A 12,953-nucleotide genomic window follows, 5' to 3' on the forward strand; every position below is an offset into this window, starting at 1 on the left:
AGCTGACCCCAGGCACATCTTGGCAACTAGAAGAAGCTCAAATAATCTGCTCCAAGTACTGCACAGAAATTACTTTAAAAAAACCTTTTCTGAAGATATTAACTATGCAACACAGCAAAGGAATGCAGAATAATGCACTATAGGTATTTATTAAATGACATACATGCAGGCTTTTTTTGTAAGAAATTTAATAGAAATATTTTTGTTTGTTAACAAAACCCGTGCAGTCCTGTTCCCTTGAATCCAGGGTAAAGGGAACTATATGGACTATAAGGTATTATATTATTATTGTTTGGATATTATTCCAGAAATCTTTTCCCAGTATTTTTTTTTCACGGTCATTCTACTGATAATACCTTGCTGTGTTCTTTGTCAGTTCTACAGTGGTCTTACATCTTTCTGTCCTCGCTCATCCTTTTACGATGTCCAGTAAAATTTCTCCTTACAGCTGAAATTGTTCCTATTTGCAAAGATACGTTTATTAAGTGAGAGCCTTCTATCACTTATGACATCAGATTCTACAAAGGAGCTTAATGACTTTTTATATTTATCTTAAAAATATACTGGGGCTTGTGCCTTTTCATCCTGCTTCAGGGAGTTTTAAGTCAAACTGTAACAGTGTATTCATATTCATTTTCTGTGTTATAAAACATCCTATTTTACATATTTGGTTAAATATAATACATGAAAGGAGACCTTTAAGTAGCAACATCTTAACTAAAATCGTTATGAAATTTAAAAATGTTGTGATTATGTTATATTGTGGGCAGGATTCATCCACATGATCCAGAAAATAAGGCTGTGATAAACGGAAGTTGCCTACTAGAAGAAAATGAAATAAAGCAAACCAGTCACAATTCTTTTTCCACTTGGTAGATCACATCTAGTTACAGTTCTCGAGAGCTGGTGAGTTCCCATATGCTAGAAAGCACGTACGACTTTGCTGGCCGAGTATACAAGAAAACTGTGCCCAACCAGCAGATAGCGCTGCGTCCGGTGAAGTGGAACAAGAACAAATATTTGTAGCTCGGGGCCTCCCGTGTAAACCAAGGGAATTATTTGCAAGGTTGTCAACTTCTCCAATATTTTGACCACCTCTTGTCTTTTTATTTTGCTGTATCTGTGCATTTCTTATATTTATTTCTTTTGAGGACTTTTGAAGTGAAATCCTAGCCTCTCTCTTTGTAGTGTGAGGTTTTTCAAATATAACAAAACTGCAGCAGCAAAGGTCAATTGTTCGTGTATGCATCAGAATGAAATATCATCTTTGATGTTCGCTGAGTTATTACTGTATTTAATGCACAGATCTGAGCCTTGGGTCATCAGGGTCACCCAAATCGTCAAGAGTCAGATATACCTACCCGTGAAATCACTGCTGTCTTTTCCTCCCACATAACTTATGGTCTCCCCCTCACCTGCAGCTGCCTCCATCTCCTCCCCTGGACCGCTGCACGCCTTGCCTGCCCGCCAGGCTCCACTCGGTGCCCGTGGGTCCACAAAAAGGAAGTCTGAACAGGTAATAAAGCCTTTTTCCTTCTGTTTTCATGCCCAGGGACTCAGGCGGACAGTCTTCTCCCATGGCCAAGCCCCGCTTGGCTGGCCCCGTGCTGCCCACCTGGGCAGGGGATGGGCAGCAGGACCCCACCGAGGAGTGGGCTCTGGTCAGGTCCAAAGGAATACTTCTGCACTTTTGGCACAAGCCGTTAGTTTGGCTTTATTTAACAGCCGGGCAGCAGGACCCCACTGAGGAGTAGGCTCTTGTCGGCTCCAAAGCAATAGTTCTGTATGTTCAGCAGAATCCATTAGTTTGGCTTTAACAGTTCGCATCTAATGCCTGTTAGGAATTATTGAAACCAATATAATAGAGCAACTTTTTACTCTTTATGTAAATACATACTTGCATGTGCATTCATGCTCTTACACAGTTCAAGCGTTCTCTGCTTCTCTCTCTCTTGAATCTCAGTTTCACTAGCTGTGGGGAGTAATATATGATGTTGCAAGATTGTGATGATCTGTTAATGAAATTTGTCAAATAATGAGCTGGATCACCTTTCAAGCCAGAATGAACCAGGCCAAAAAGTCCAAACTGGTATAAAAGAATTCATATTAGTAAGTTATTTGAAAAATGCTTCGTCTTAAAAATATGTTAGATGTCTCTGTTTACAGTGGTACCTGTAACTAGAACGATCCTCAACGATTTCTGGTAATCTTATGTTGCATGGATCGCATCCAAAATATTATTTTATCTTTTTTTTTACCCAGACTCTCATTAACAACTGCAAAAGGTTTGTGTAAGATTTTAAAGCGTGGACCTTGACTGCAAGAGGTATTGTAGCATTTTTTTTACTGGCGTGTGTTCTGTTCTATCATTATACACCAGTGGTTTTTTTTAAATTTATGCTACTTAGAGACTTTAAGTAAAGACTCTATTTTAAAGTTGCTACACCAGCACACGTAATGATTAGTTTCATGTTGTCTTTATTTTATCAACTGCACCTTTCAGCTAAATGTGCAACAGCCCCCTAAAGCTCTTCGTACACCAGACGGTGAACTGCGCAAGCCAGGGGATGAAACAGGGAGCGGCATGGTTCTGTTTGTTTCTTCGGGAAAACCTTTCATGAGCGGAGAGGTAATTAATCAGATGTACCCTTCCACAAAAATTGAACAAGTTGCCAAGTCTTGCCAGATGGCCAGTGCCTGTTACTGAGAAAGAATGGACTATGACTTAACTGTACCCTGTGGGTAAAACCCAAACCCTTTAGAAACCAGGACTTCGTCTAAATTTAAAATATCAGTAAAACCAATCCACTTCTGAATAAAACTCCTTTTTTTTTAGCAAACTCAGTTTTAAATGATAACTTGGTTTAAGCCAATGAACTTAGTTTATTTGATCTTTCTGTTTTCCTTTAATGATTATTTCTGAGATTATTGATATTTGCATGATAAAATATCCTTATTGCACGCAATTTATCAGCTTGGCTGATGGTTTCTAAACTCCTAAATTTATGTGTCTTCAACTGGATTGATATCTGATAAAACAAAGATTATAGATGAAAGAAGCTGTTCACTTTATGATTCTTTAGCTTTGGAAAGGCAATACCATCATTCATCAATTTGGATGTTCTTGAATTATCTTGTAATTTGACTTAATGGAGAAATAATGAGAAACTGAGTGGGAGCAAAGGATGCATGCTCATTCTCTGAAATAAAAAATAAACAGTATAAGAATTAAATAGTAAGAGATACAGAAATTACAACAGATTTCATTGATGTCTTATTCTCTACTAAAATGAAATATATTCCATTCAAGTGATATGCCTGTGGTAATTGGCATCACCAATCATATTTCAAAGGAGCGCTGTGTATGAGATTTACCAGAAAAGAACAGAGAATTAAATGACTGCATGTGAGGAGCACAGACAGCATTTCTCCCTCGTTTATTCAAGATCGAACATAATAACCAAGGAAAACTGATGTAGCTAACCACTTCTGACTTCTGTAAATTGATATGGGATGGAGCTGTCATCTCCTAATCAGATTAAGTCCTTTTTTTAGGCCATTTTTAATCCAGGTTCTACCATGAGGTTTTACGTTAGGGGAAAATAAACTGCTTCATGTTCAGCTACTAAACATTATTGATTTAATCGGATGACCAAAAGACAATCTTTCCCTGGCAACCAAACACTTTAGTTGTGGCATGTACTTTTGTGAAAGCTTATTCCCTTGTCCTTTACAAGATTTTGGATAGTATAAGTAAAATGGGAACCAATCAACTAGATTGCTTGAAACCTGAATTTAATATTATAGCGTGTTTGTTCTTTTGAATTGGTGTGATACAGGAAAACTTGGAACCTAGTCATTAATATAAAAAGACACAGGCATAGATGGGAAGGTAATTTTTATTAGGTGCCTTACAAGGTAGCCTCTGATTGCATCTGCAATTGAAAGAACTCATACTAGGACACGTAAGAAATGCAGCAGCGATACTTACAGACAATTAAGAAAGTAGACTGAGCTTTACTGTGGTTGGAAACTTCACAGAGCTCGACACTGTACTCAGACTCAATTTTAAAATTTTCACTCATCCTAAATTATCAGTGATAGGTCTCGATTATCATTTCATAACAATGAATTCATTTACATTCCTGATGCATTACAGATGCCAGCGTTTTTCTAGGTTTACTGCTTCATATTTCAACCAGAGGCTTACAGTTTTATATCTCCTTGGTTTTTCAACCTCTATAGCTTATAATATTGCAATCCCCCTTATGCTAACTTAAATCTACCTAATATCCCAATAATGCTTGAATTCTAAAACCTGATTATCCCTTCCACTTCTGCAAGGGATGAAATAATGATCCTCTTTCAAGAGGTGATGAAGGAGTAATAGCAATAATCCTAGCTTTTTTAGGATTCCAACAGAGCTCTGTGCAGTCAGAGGTCCCCAAGATTTTCGAAAAATGGGCAAAATTAGAACAAAACATATGAAAGTGCTTTCATGTAGTCTTACGTGTTAGCAAGTCATGTTATTTTCTAGACGGATCTCCTGTGGTCCTTCTGTTGTAGCTGTTCTGCAGAGGCGATTAGTCCATGGGAATGGCACGAGTGATCCCATAGAAAGAGAAGCTCCACTGAGTGTTTAGGGGAGAGACAAACAACACTGAATGCCTTCCCTCCTAAACTGGGACTTGTTTTCCATGATATTTGGGACCAAGAGCCATATCTTCTTTCCTCTGCAAGCACCTTGCATGCGAGAATACAACAATCTAGAACTTCCAAAAGCCAAATTGATCTGGTTTTGTAATATTCTTTTCTACTATGATTTATTTCTCCTTATGTATCAGCTTCTTCCTGTCTGCATGCAGCTGTCGAAAAGTACAAAATTGTTTAATGTTGAAAAGATCAATAGGAGACACACTACCGGGCTGAAATTCTGATTTGTTTCCTTTAAATTCCATAGCAGTTTTTAGTCTGCAATCTGCAGGCTGAAGCCAGATAGTTTATTTTAATGTGTATTCTTGATATTTTGTCCTTTCATCTTGTTGTATTTTTATTTATACAACTCTGCATGTTATTGGACAGAATACAAACTAACTGCATATAATAAATGTAACTCTTTATACATTTCTATTTAAAAATGTACAAATTTTAATTGTTATTTCAGCATCCAAAAGCAGCAAGATCCAGCTGCCACAGATACTGTTGTTTCTCCTCCAGAGAAATATAACAGCCAGGTGTTTTGATATGGGTATTTTACACAAAGTCTAGAAAAGATATGAGTCTACTATTCTCTTTTTCTTAATTAGAAATTATTTATTCCATCACTGTGGCACATCATTAGTAGCTTTATACAGTTTGTATGCTACACCCTCTTACTTCAAACTAATATAGAATTGATCTCAAAAAGAATTAGAAACAGTAATTTAACATGTTTGAAGTTTAGCCTAGAATAAACACAACAGTACGCCTGATAATCAAAGACTTTGACTTTATTAGAAATACGTTTTCCATTCTAATAAAAGCAATAGATGTTTTAAAATTGCTACATATTCAATAACATCCAATAATTTTTTCAACAGACTCATGTGAATCCAAAAGAAATTTCAGTGACGCTGTTTTGGAATTAAATTAATTTGGAATTAAATTAATTGTGTCTGTGTCCTAGGAACCTTTTGCATCATCTAATCTGTGACTGAGACTTCATGGGACTGATGCCACTTGTCGTATTTTTATTTTAATGTGACTTAGGCTGCTTTCTCTTCAGTAGAATTTAAGCAATAAAGCTGTCAAAACAAATACAACACAAGAGCCAAAGAAGTTCTCCAAGTGAGTAAAGGAGCCTGGTATCTAGTTTTTCAGAAGTTTATGTGAAACTTAAAATGCATGAGAAATTTGTTTGTAATGCACTAATTCATTACTAGTAACTAGTTCGTTTCTCTTTCCTCATTTTCCCATCTCACCTGCAAGTAAACTGCAGGCCTGCTGAATGGGTCTCACCTAGCCAGAACGCTCACTCACAAACCTCAATTTTTCCATAATGCTATTTTCCAGGGTGGTCGAACCAGACTAACATTTTGAGCGTAAATGAAATCCCCAAATTCTCTCTCCCTCCGCATGACGCGAGCAGTGGCAATTCCTACCGAATGGCAAGTAAATACCGCACATTTCTAAAGTCATAAAAATCATCCCAGCTGTATGAAATAACTCTTCCCTTTCTTCTGGCACGGCAAGGAAGAAATCCCAGCTTGCAAGGTAACATCTCTTGGTTTTCCTTACTGAGTTCCTCCAGTTTCGTTAAATTTACTGTTAATACTCTGAAACAAACAAACAAAAAAGAGTAAAAATCTTTTGTGTGTCCAGTTCTACAGTAACCCCGTAGTGAAGGGAGATGTAACTGCTTAAAACTGCAGTACATTATTGACTACACAGAAAAACAAGTGTTACCATAGTTCAGTAATTAACCAAAAAGGTGTTTTAAGTGAAGTCTGGATAATGAGATTTCTATAATGAAATAAACAAATTTGAAGTCAGGTTTGTATTCACTCTTAAGTGAATACTTGTCAAGTTATGTATTTTTCCTTCATAAATGCTTCAATTTTGGGGAGTGAAAACATTCCCTGTGCTTAAACCTTACATGGACTCCTTGGTTAAACCTTAACTTGTGGTCATAATTGTCAAGTGCCACAACTTTTTAACAAACCCAGTAATTACCGGAAGGCTTTTAAAATTTTGCATCAGCTATTTGAAAGCCACAAATCAGGTGCCAGTATTTTTAGATGAATGAGAAACCCTGTTGTTATTAAACTTGAAAGGTACCAGCGTCTCTGAGCTTGACAGCATCCCATGGAAGATGTATTTCCTGCTGCTACAGAAACATTAAGGTGATCCAAAGGTAAATCAGCAGTGACAGATCAGTGACCATATTGCACACTCAGCATCCTCAAGAGAACTGTGTTTGTCTGCATATCTCATGCTTTTCTTGTCTAAAGAATTTTCTTATCCATAATTAACGTGGGGATTTGATAACCATAAAGCGTTTATTTGCAAGGTGTTTTCAAGCAAAATAAAAAATAGCTCATGCTGTGACTGCCTCCCTTTCTGTGACTGGACTACAGGTTTGGGCAGAGTGGTACATAAATTGAAGTCTCTGACACTTTAATGTTCCTGTAGCAGCTTCAAAACAAAATACATTGAAATCAATTATAGAAGAAGCCGAGATATGCACTGCATTATTGCAAAATATGCAAATACAGCTCAGGAGTTTGTTGTTTCTCTTATCTCTATAGACTTTATATGCTTATATTTCTACTGATAGAATAACTCCATATTTATACATAGAAATAAGATTTTAAATTATTCATAATTTTAAAGGGACGCTATGGGTAGCCTTATGCCATGGCCTTCTTTCTTTGGATTGTTTTATAAAGAATATGTGATTACTCACACAGGGGCAGAAGCTGTTTTGGTTTCCCTAATAAATCATGAGTGTTTGGGGATAGTTTTCTAATATTAAAACGTTACCATCTACATGTATGCTGAAAGAAGTTAAGAAAACAATGCTGTTCCAAACTACTGATTTTTAATTTTATTTTAAACAATGGCTAATTTAAGAATACAAAAAAAATATTTACTAATGTTATGACACAGTTATGATTATTGTAATCTATTAATGCCAAAACTCCTGGCTTACTTGTAGCTCTTACTAGCAGTGCCTGTCTCTGCTGGAAGAACAAGGTAAGCAGCAGATGTGGCTGCTGCCTTGTGACTCAATATGTGATTAGCCAAGAAACCGATAGCTTTCGGAGTCTTAGTATCAGGTTGGAAACCACATTTGTGAAAAAAGCTTGGACAGAAGCAGAAATAGTGACATGACTATCACATTTTTAACAGCTGCGACACAGTCATAGAATAGAATCATAGAATCATTTAGGTTGGAAAAGACCCTTGGGATGATTGAGTCCAACCATCAACCCCACCACAGCATCTAAGTGATAGCAACATCAAAATTAGCTATATTCTCAAGGACTTGGTTTCCATAAAATTGTTCGTGAGGAGGACTTTCTCTGTAACTATCAAGCAGGTTCAAACTTGAGAAGGAGAAAGGATTTGCTCAGTGCCGAGGGCCTTATCTAGCAAAGTCCATTGTGCACCACAATGAAATTAAGCTCACGTACTTTGCTAAATTGAAGCCTAAGCCTATTACCAGCACCTGAGCAAGCAAACCAGCATGGCAGTAAGAATCGCTGCTACAATGTACTTGTTTACACCCACGAAAAAAGGAAAATACAAAAATCAGTACTGTAAAGTACCCATAGAAAAACAGAGATTCATATATATTTTACAGAACAGATCTTAGGAGAATTACTTTGCTGCCTTCAGAAGAATGGATCTCAGAATTGCACATGATTCTACAGGATTTCCTCAGAGAATATTTTTCATTAAGGGACATGCGATGTTTTTTCAGTGTTGATGAGCAGGTGTCTGTACATGGATGAAAAAATTGTTACAATACAAGCAAAGCTGACACGCAGTGTGAATACAATATAAATGCAGAACCTCTTAAAACTTCTGAGGAAATATTCTGTCTTTTCTAGCTAAAACAAGTTGTAATGCTCAGGGTCAAAGTATGATGCAACAGAACCGTTAAAAACAGCTGTATCTTTAGCCAACTTGAACTGAGACTCTTCTCTGCTTAAAATTAATGAAATTTTTAAGTCTTGGAGAATAAAACACTAATCTCAGTTGCTTATGTGATTTTTCAGTACCATAATTGTTAAACACTTCATAGTTGTTAATGATGTTATCAGTCTTACCCCAAGACAGATTACTCACCAGATGAGGCTTGATAATTCAGTCAGAAACCCACCTTACCACAATGAGATTCTGCCTGTCATTGGTAGACTATTATATTAAGAACTCAGTCCCCACTGGGACATTAGCCTGGTATTTCAGGACTCTTGGAAAGCTACATTTTGAGGGATCAGCATCCTACTCATTATTGCATCGTTTTATGAAAGTAGCTTCCAGTAGCTACTACCTTTTCTAGGAGAACACGAGAGAGACAAATCAGTATGGATGACTCACCATACACGGTGCTTTTGGGGGAGAAACTGCATTGTAGGAATCTTTCCGAATTAATGCTTGAGTTTCACCTGACGTCGGGAGCGTGTCTGTAGTCATTCCACACAGCTGTTCCTGACACAGTGGTCTATGGAAATGGTTATCTCCATGCACAGATCGTTAGAGAGGACAGTAGGTGTACTGTCAATGCCTTTCAGGCATTGTGGCCTGTGTATCTAGAGCACAATTTAAGCCAGACAGAGCTCAATCCACGTTTTCTCCAGCTGCAACACAATTGCAGAAGAATCTAGGACAGATGTTGCACTTGATAGAGCAGTCCTGCAATAACAAGAGTTCTTCATGTCCTGTTCTCTCCCTCTTTCTCCTTCTTGGGGTCTCCAAATCCTTGTGTAATAGACCCGAGATGACACAGGGTGTATTCTAAGAAGGGTGTGGTTTGAATATGTCAAGGTGTCGTACTGTGAATGGGAGAAAAAGCTAAAATGTATACGCGCCAACTGTGGGAATGAATATGTAAACAACATAACTTTAAGAATTCTTGTTATTTGAAGTAACCTCCCTTTCTGATGGACATTGCTGTAGAAAAGCAACAAAAATGCTATGTATTCTCATCCAAACATTAGTAGTAGCATTAGAGGGCAATTAGTTTGAGCATCATGTTTAATTAAAATTCTAAACCCTCCTAATGTATTCTCTTATAAAGGAAACATTGATTCCAAGGTACATTCTATTTTCAAAAGACAGAAAGAAGAAAACTTGACATTATCCCCTTTAAGGATTAATGCTCTTATTCATTATTATTAGATCCTGAAAAAAGTAAAGATATTACATTAGACGACTTTAAAGGACCAAAAATACATCAATAGTTTCTCCTTCAAAGATGAGATTGAAAAAGTTACCATGATCATCCCTACAAGAAAAAACGGTACAACACTAAAAAGTTACCAGTTAGAATTTTTACTTGTCTGTCTTCCTTTGATGTAAAGAAATCTTTTGAGGAATGAATGTAGACTTAAAAACAGTGAAATTACTTAAGAAATACAGTGGAAGACTTAACCTTTTGTCTTCTACCCAATGTCCCGAAACCTACTGAAAATGTTCAAGGTGATTCAGTGAGATGGGTTCAAAGCACTAACATCTCATCTGCAACTTAGAGTTGAAACAGCCCTTTTACTTGAAAAGCTGTCTCCTTCCATTTCCATATTCCTCCTCTTTCTTTCTATGACATTCCATCCTTTCTCTTAAACTCAGTCGTTTACCCCATCTTTCCCACCTTGCGATGTTGAAATTCCTGATGGTACTGCTAGATCACTTGTTTCCTTCCGAGCTTAGTCAATCCTTTCTCAGCTGCAATTCCCAACAGTGAACAAGGAAATTCTGCTTGGAGAAATGCTGTGTCAGCTGAGGGTGAGCCTACTACTAGAATCTTAGAAATTATGAAAAAAAGATGAAAAAGATGAAAGCAAAACAGTGTCGACACCACACACAAAAGTGGGCCGTTTGTATACCAGTTGTGGCTACTGATAGGTGTATTAAATATTGAAACTAGGCAAAAATGCAATATTAAGAAAATCTTTGAAGATTTTTTGAAGTGATTTTTGATAAACGATTTGATATTTGAAAACAAACAAACAAACAAAAACCAAACGTCAGCAGCGCTATTAAATATTGGACCTTACGTTTGCATAACACAGTAAACATATTTAGGCTACCACAATTGCAAATAGTATCACAAAAATCTGTTCAAACCCTGAAATAAATAATATAGAGGGGAAAAAACTGTCATATGTTTCCATTCTAATTATTGAAGTATCACAGTTAATGAACTGAGAATAGTGGCTTGTGATAATGTTTCAGCTAAAATTGGAACTCTCTGGTGTTAGTTATTATCTGTTTTCAGGTTTGTTTTTTTTAAAAAAAAGGTCCTATCTTGTGAAGTTTACACTACAAGGGCACAAGGGCTTTTTACACTGAATTCAGTGGCTGGAAGATGAGAAGGAAATAGAGCAGAGAGAGGCAATAAAGTATTCTCTTCTACATTACTATTGAACTTATGAACATTTAGTGAGGAAACCAAAGATTAACAAAGCGGTTGTTTAACAATAATCAAACACTAATAACAGCACTGGTGATATTTATCATAAAGACTCTGTCAGCTACAACTGCACTGAATCAGTTATTATAAGCTCTAAAATATACAAATAGATTCAAATATAATTGCTTACCATTACTACAGCTTTCATTTTAACACGCTTCAAGCTAGTCACCTCCTTGTAAACGCTTTCCAGCGTATAATCAATCCCCTCCGGCCTTTGCTTGAATGTACAGAATAGATTTTTAACTCTGTAGATTTAACTGTAGATTTTTAACTCTGTCAGCAAGGTAATTAAGTAAAAACATCGGAAGGAAAAATATTTTCGAAGATACAGGAAAATGAAAATCAAGACTTCTCATGGAAGAAGAACGAACCAGCTTTGTAGTTCAGGTGGATCCAGACTTCTCCATTCCCCCCTCATCTATGGAGCACTTCGTGTAACCTCCTTCTGGACGTGCTATGTAGGTAACACCTGCAAAGAACATGGGCATCACTGAAAAACAGCTACGGTTCTTTGTTGTGCACTGACTGCAAAGAGTTTCCAATTAGAATTACGGCTCATCAAGACAGTGCCAGCAGGCTTCTGGGTGGTTAAGCCTCCAATTTTAATTGAACTGCCTTTAGCTGGTGATAAAATCTGTCTTTTTAAACAGGCAAACTGCATAGTTCCTGTAGCAAGTTAAATTCAAGTTGGGTTTGCGTTCAGGATAATTACATGGATTTGGATCTAATTGATTTAGTTGAAATGTGTGTTTTATTCACCAAAAGTGCTACAAAATGTGATTCTTTTCTGTAGAGTATCCTGCTTTTTTGCATTTCCTATTTCTCTCCTATTTTTCATTTTTGTCATCGTGTTGTTCCTTTCAGAATAATTAATATGTAAGGAATAAGATACGAGAAGAGTTCTCTGGTTAAAATAGAGATTCTTCAGAGCTTCCATACATATGGGAAAGTAGTTTAAAGTCTAACCTTGATTCACATTATCCATTCTGTACTGCCAAAACCATCCAGCAGTGTATGAAATTTAGAGAAATATACTGCACTAATTTATAAGACAGTAATACCAGAGATCACTGGAGTTTTTCCAGCTTCCTAGGCAACAAAAGAAGGAACAAGGAAAGACTGTATTTTTTCAAGACATTCAATAACTAAAGCATATTTTTAAAACAAGTTCTCTTCAAGTATAGTATGACAGTCTTTAAAGGTATGGAGTCATTCCACTATAATAAACACATCAACCATGTATAAGATAATCTTGGGGAGGGGTAAGCAAAAATGGAAGCAGTGCTTTCTTTAAATCTCGTCATATGAATGAAGTTATATGTAGTGATGGAATAAAATTCTTAATTAAAGAAGGAGTATAAGGGTACCTTTTAACTCTTACAGGTTATTTTTAAAATTCACAAGGTGTGATTGGGACAATATGAAACTGGCCACAACTGAATGTGGTGCAGTTAAGCTATTAGTGTTATCAGATCAGTCTTTCCCTACCCAGCAAAACAGGGAAGCACACCTGTTACTTTGAGTACACCAGTCTCCTCAGTTATGTTTATTATATTCATTAAAAAAAAGAGGAGATGACGAAAAAAGTATGTTTTGCTTTCCGTCTGCATCGCTGTGCAGGCGTGTCTGACAGGAAAACAATCTGCCTGTTACATCCTGGCTCACTTGTCCAAGGGGTGCCATTTAGCTGGAGGCCTAATTTGCAGCTGATCAAATATGTGGACATGTCATTATTTTTCAACGATGGTGAGAAAGTAATTATTGATCTTCAGTT

At 36.8% G+C, this 12,953-nt stretch overlaps 1 long non-coding RNA gene across 1 annotated transcript; it reads left to right on the forward strand.

The window, feature by feature from the left end:
* Positions 1–2,254: 2,254 nt before the first annotated feature.
* On the forward strand, positions 2,255–6,166 carry LOC141742505 (uncharacterized). The gene is made up of 3 exons (XR_012586730.1): positions 2,255–2,629; positions 5,666–5,826; positions 6,052–6,166. It is a non-coding gene; the product is annotated as an uncharacterized LOC141742505 (long non-coding RNA).
* The last annotated feature ends 6,787 nt before the right edge of the window (positions 6,167–12,953 follow it).

The sequence above is a fragment of the Larus michahellis genome, chromosome 4, assembly GCF_964199755.1.
Source record: "Larus michahellis chromosome 4, bLarMic1.1, whole genome shotgun sequence".
Taxonomy (NCBI): Eukaryota; Metazoa; Chordata; class Aves; order Charadriiformes; family Laridae; genus Larus; species Larus michahellis.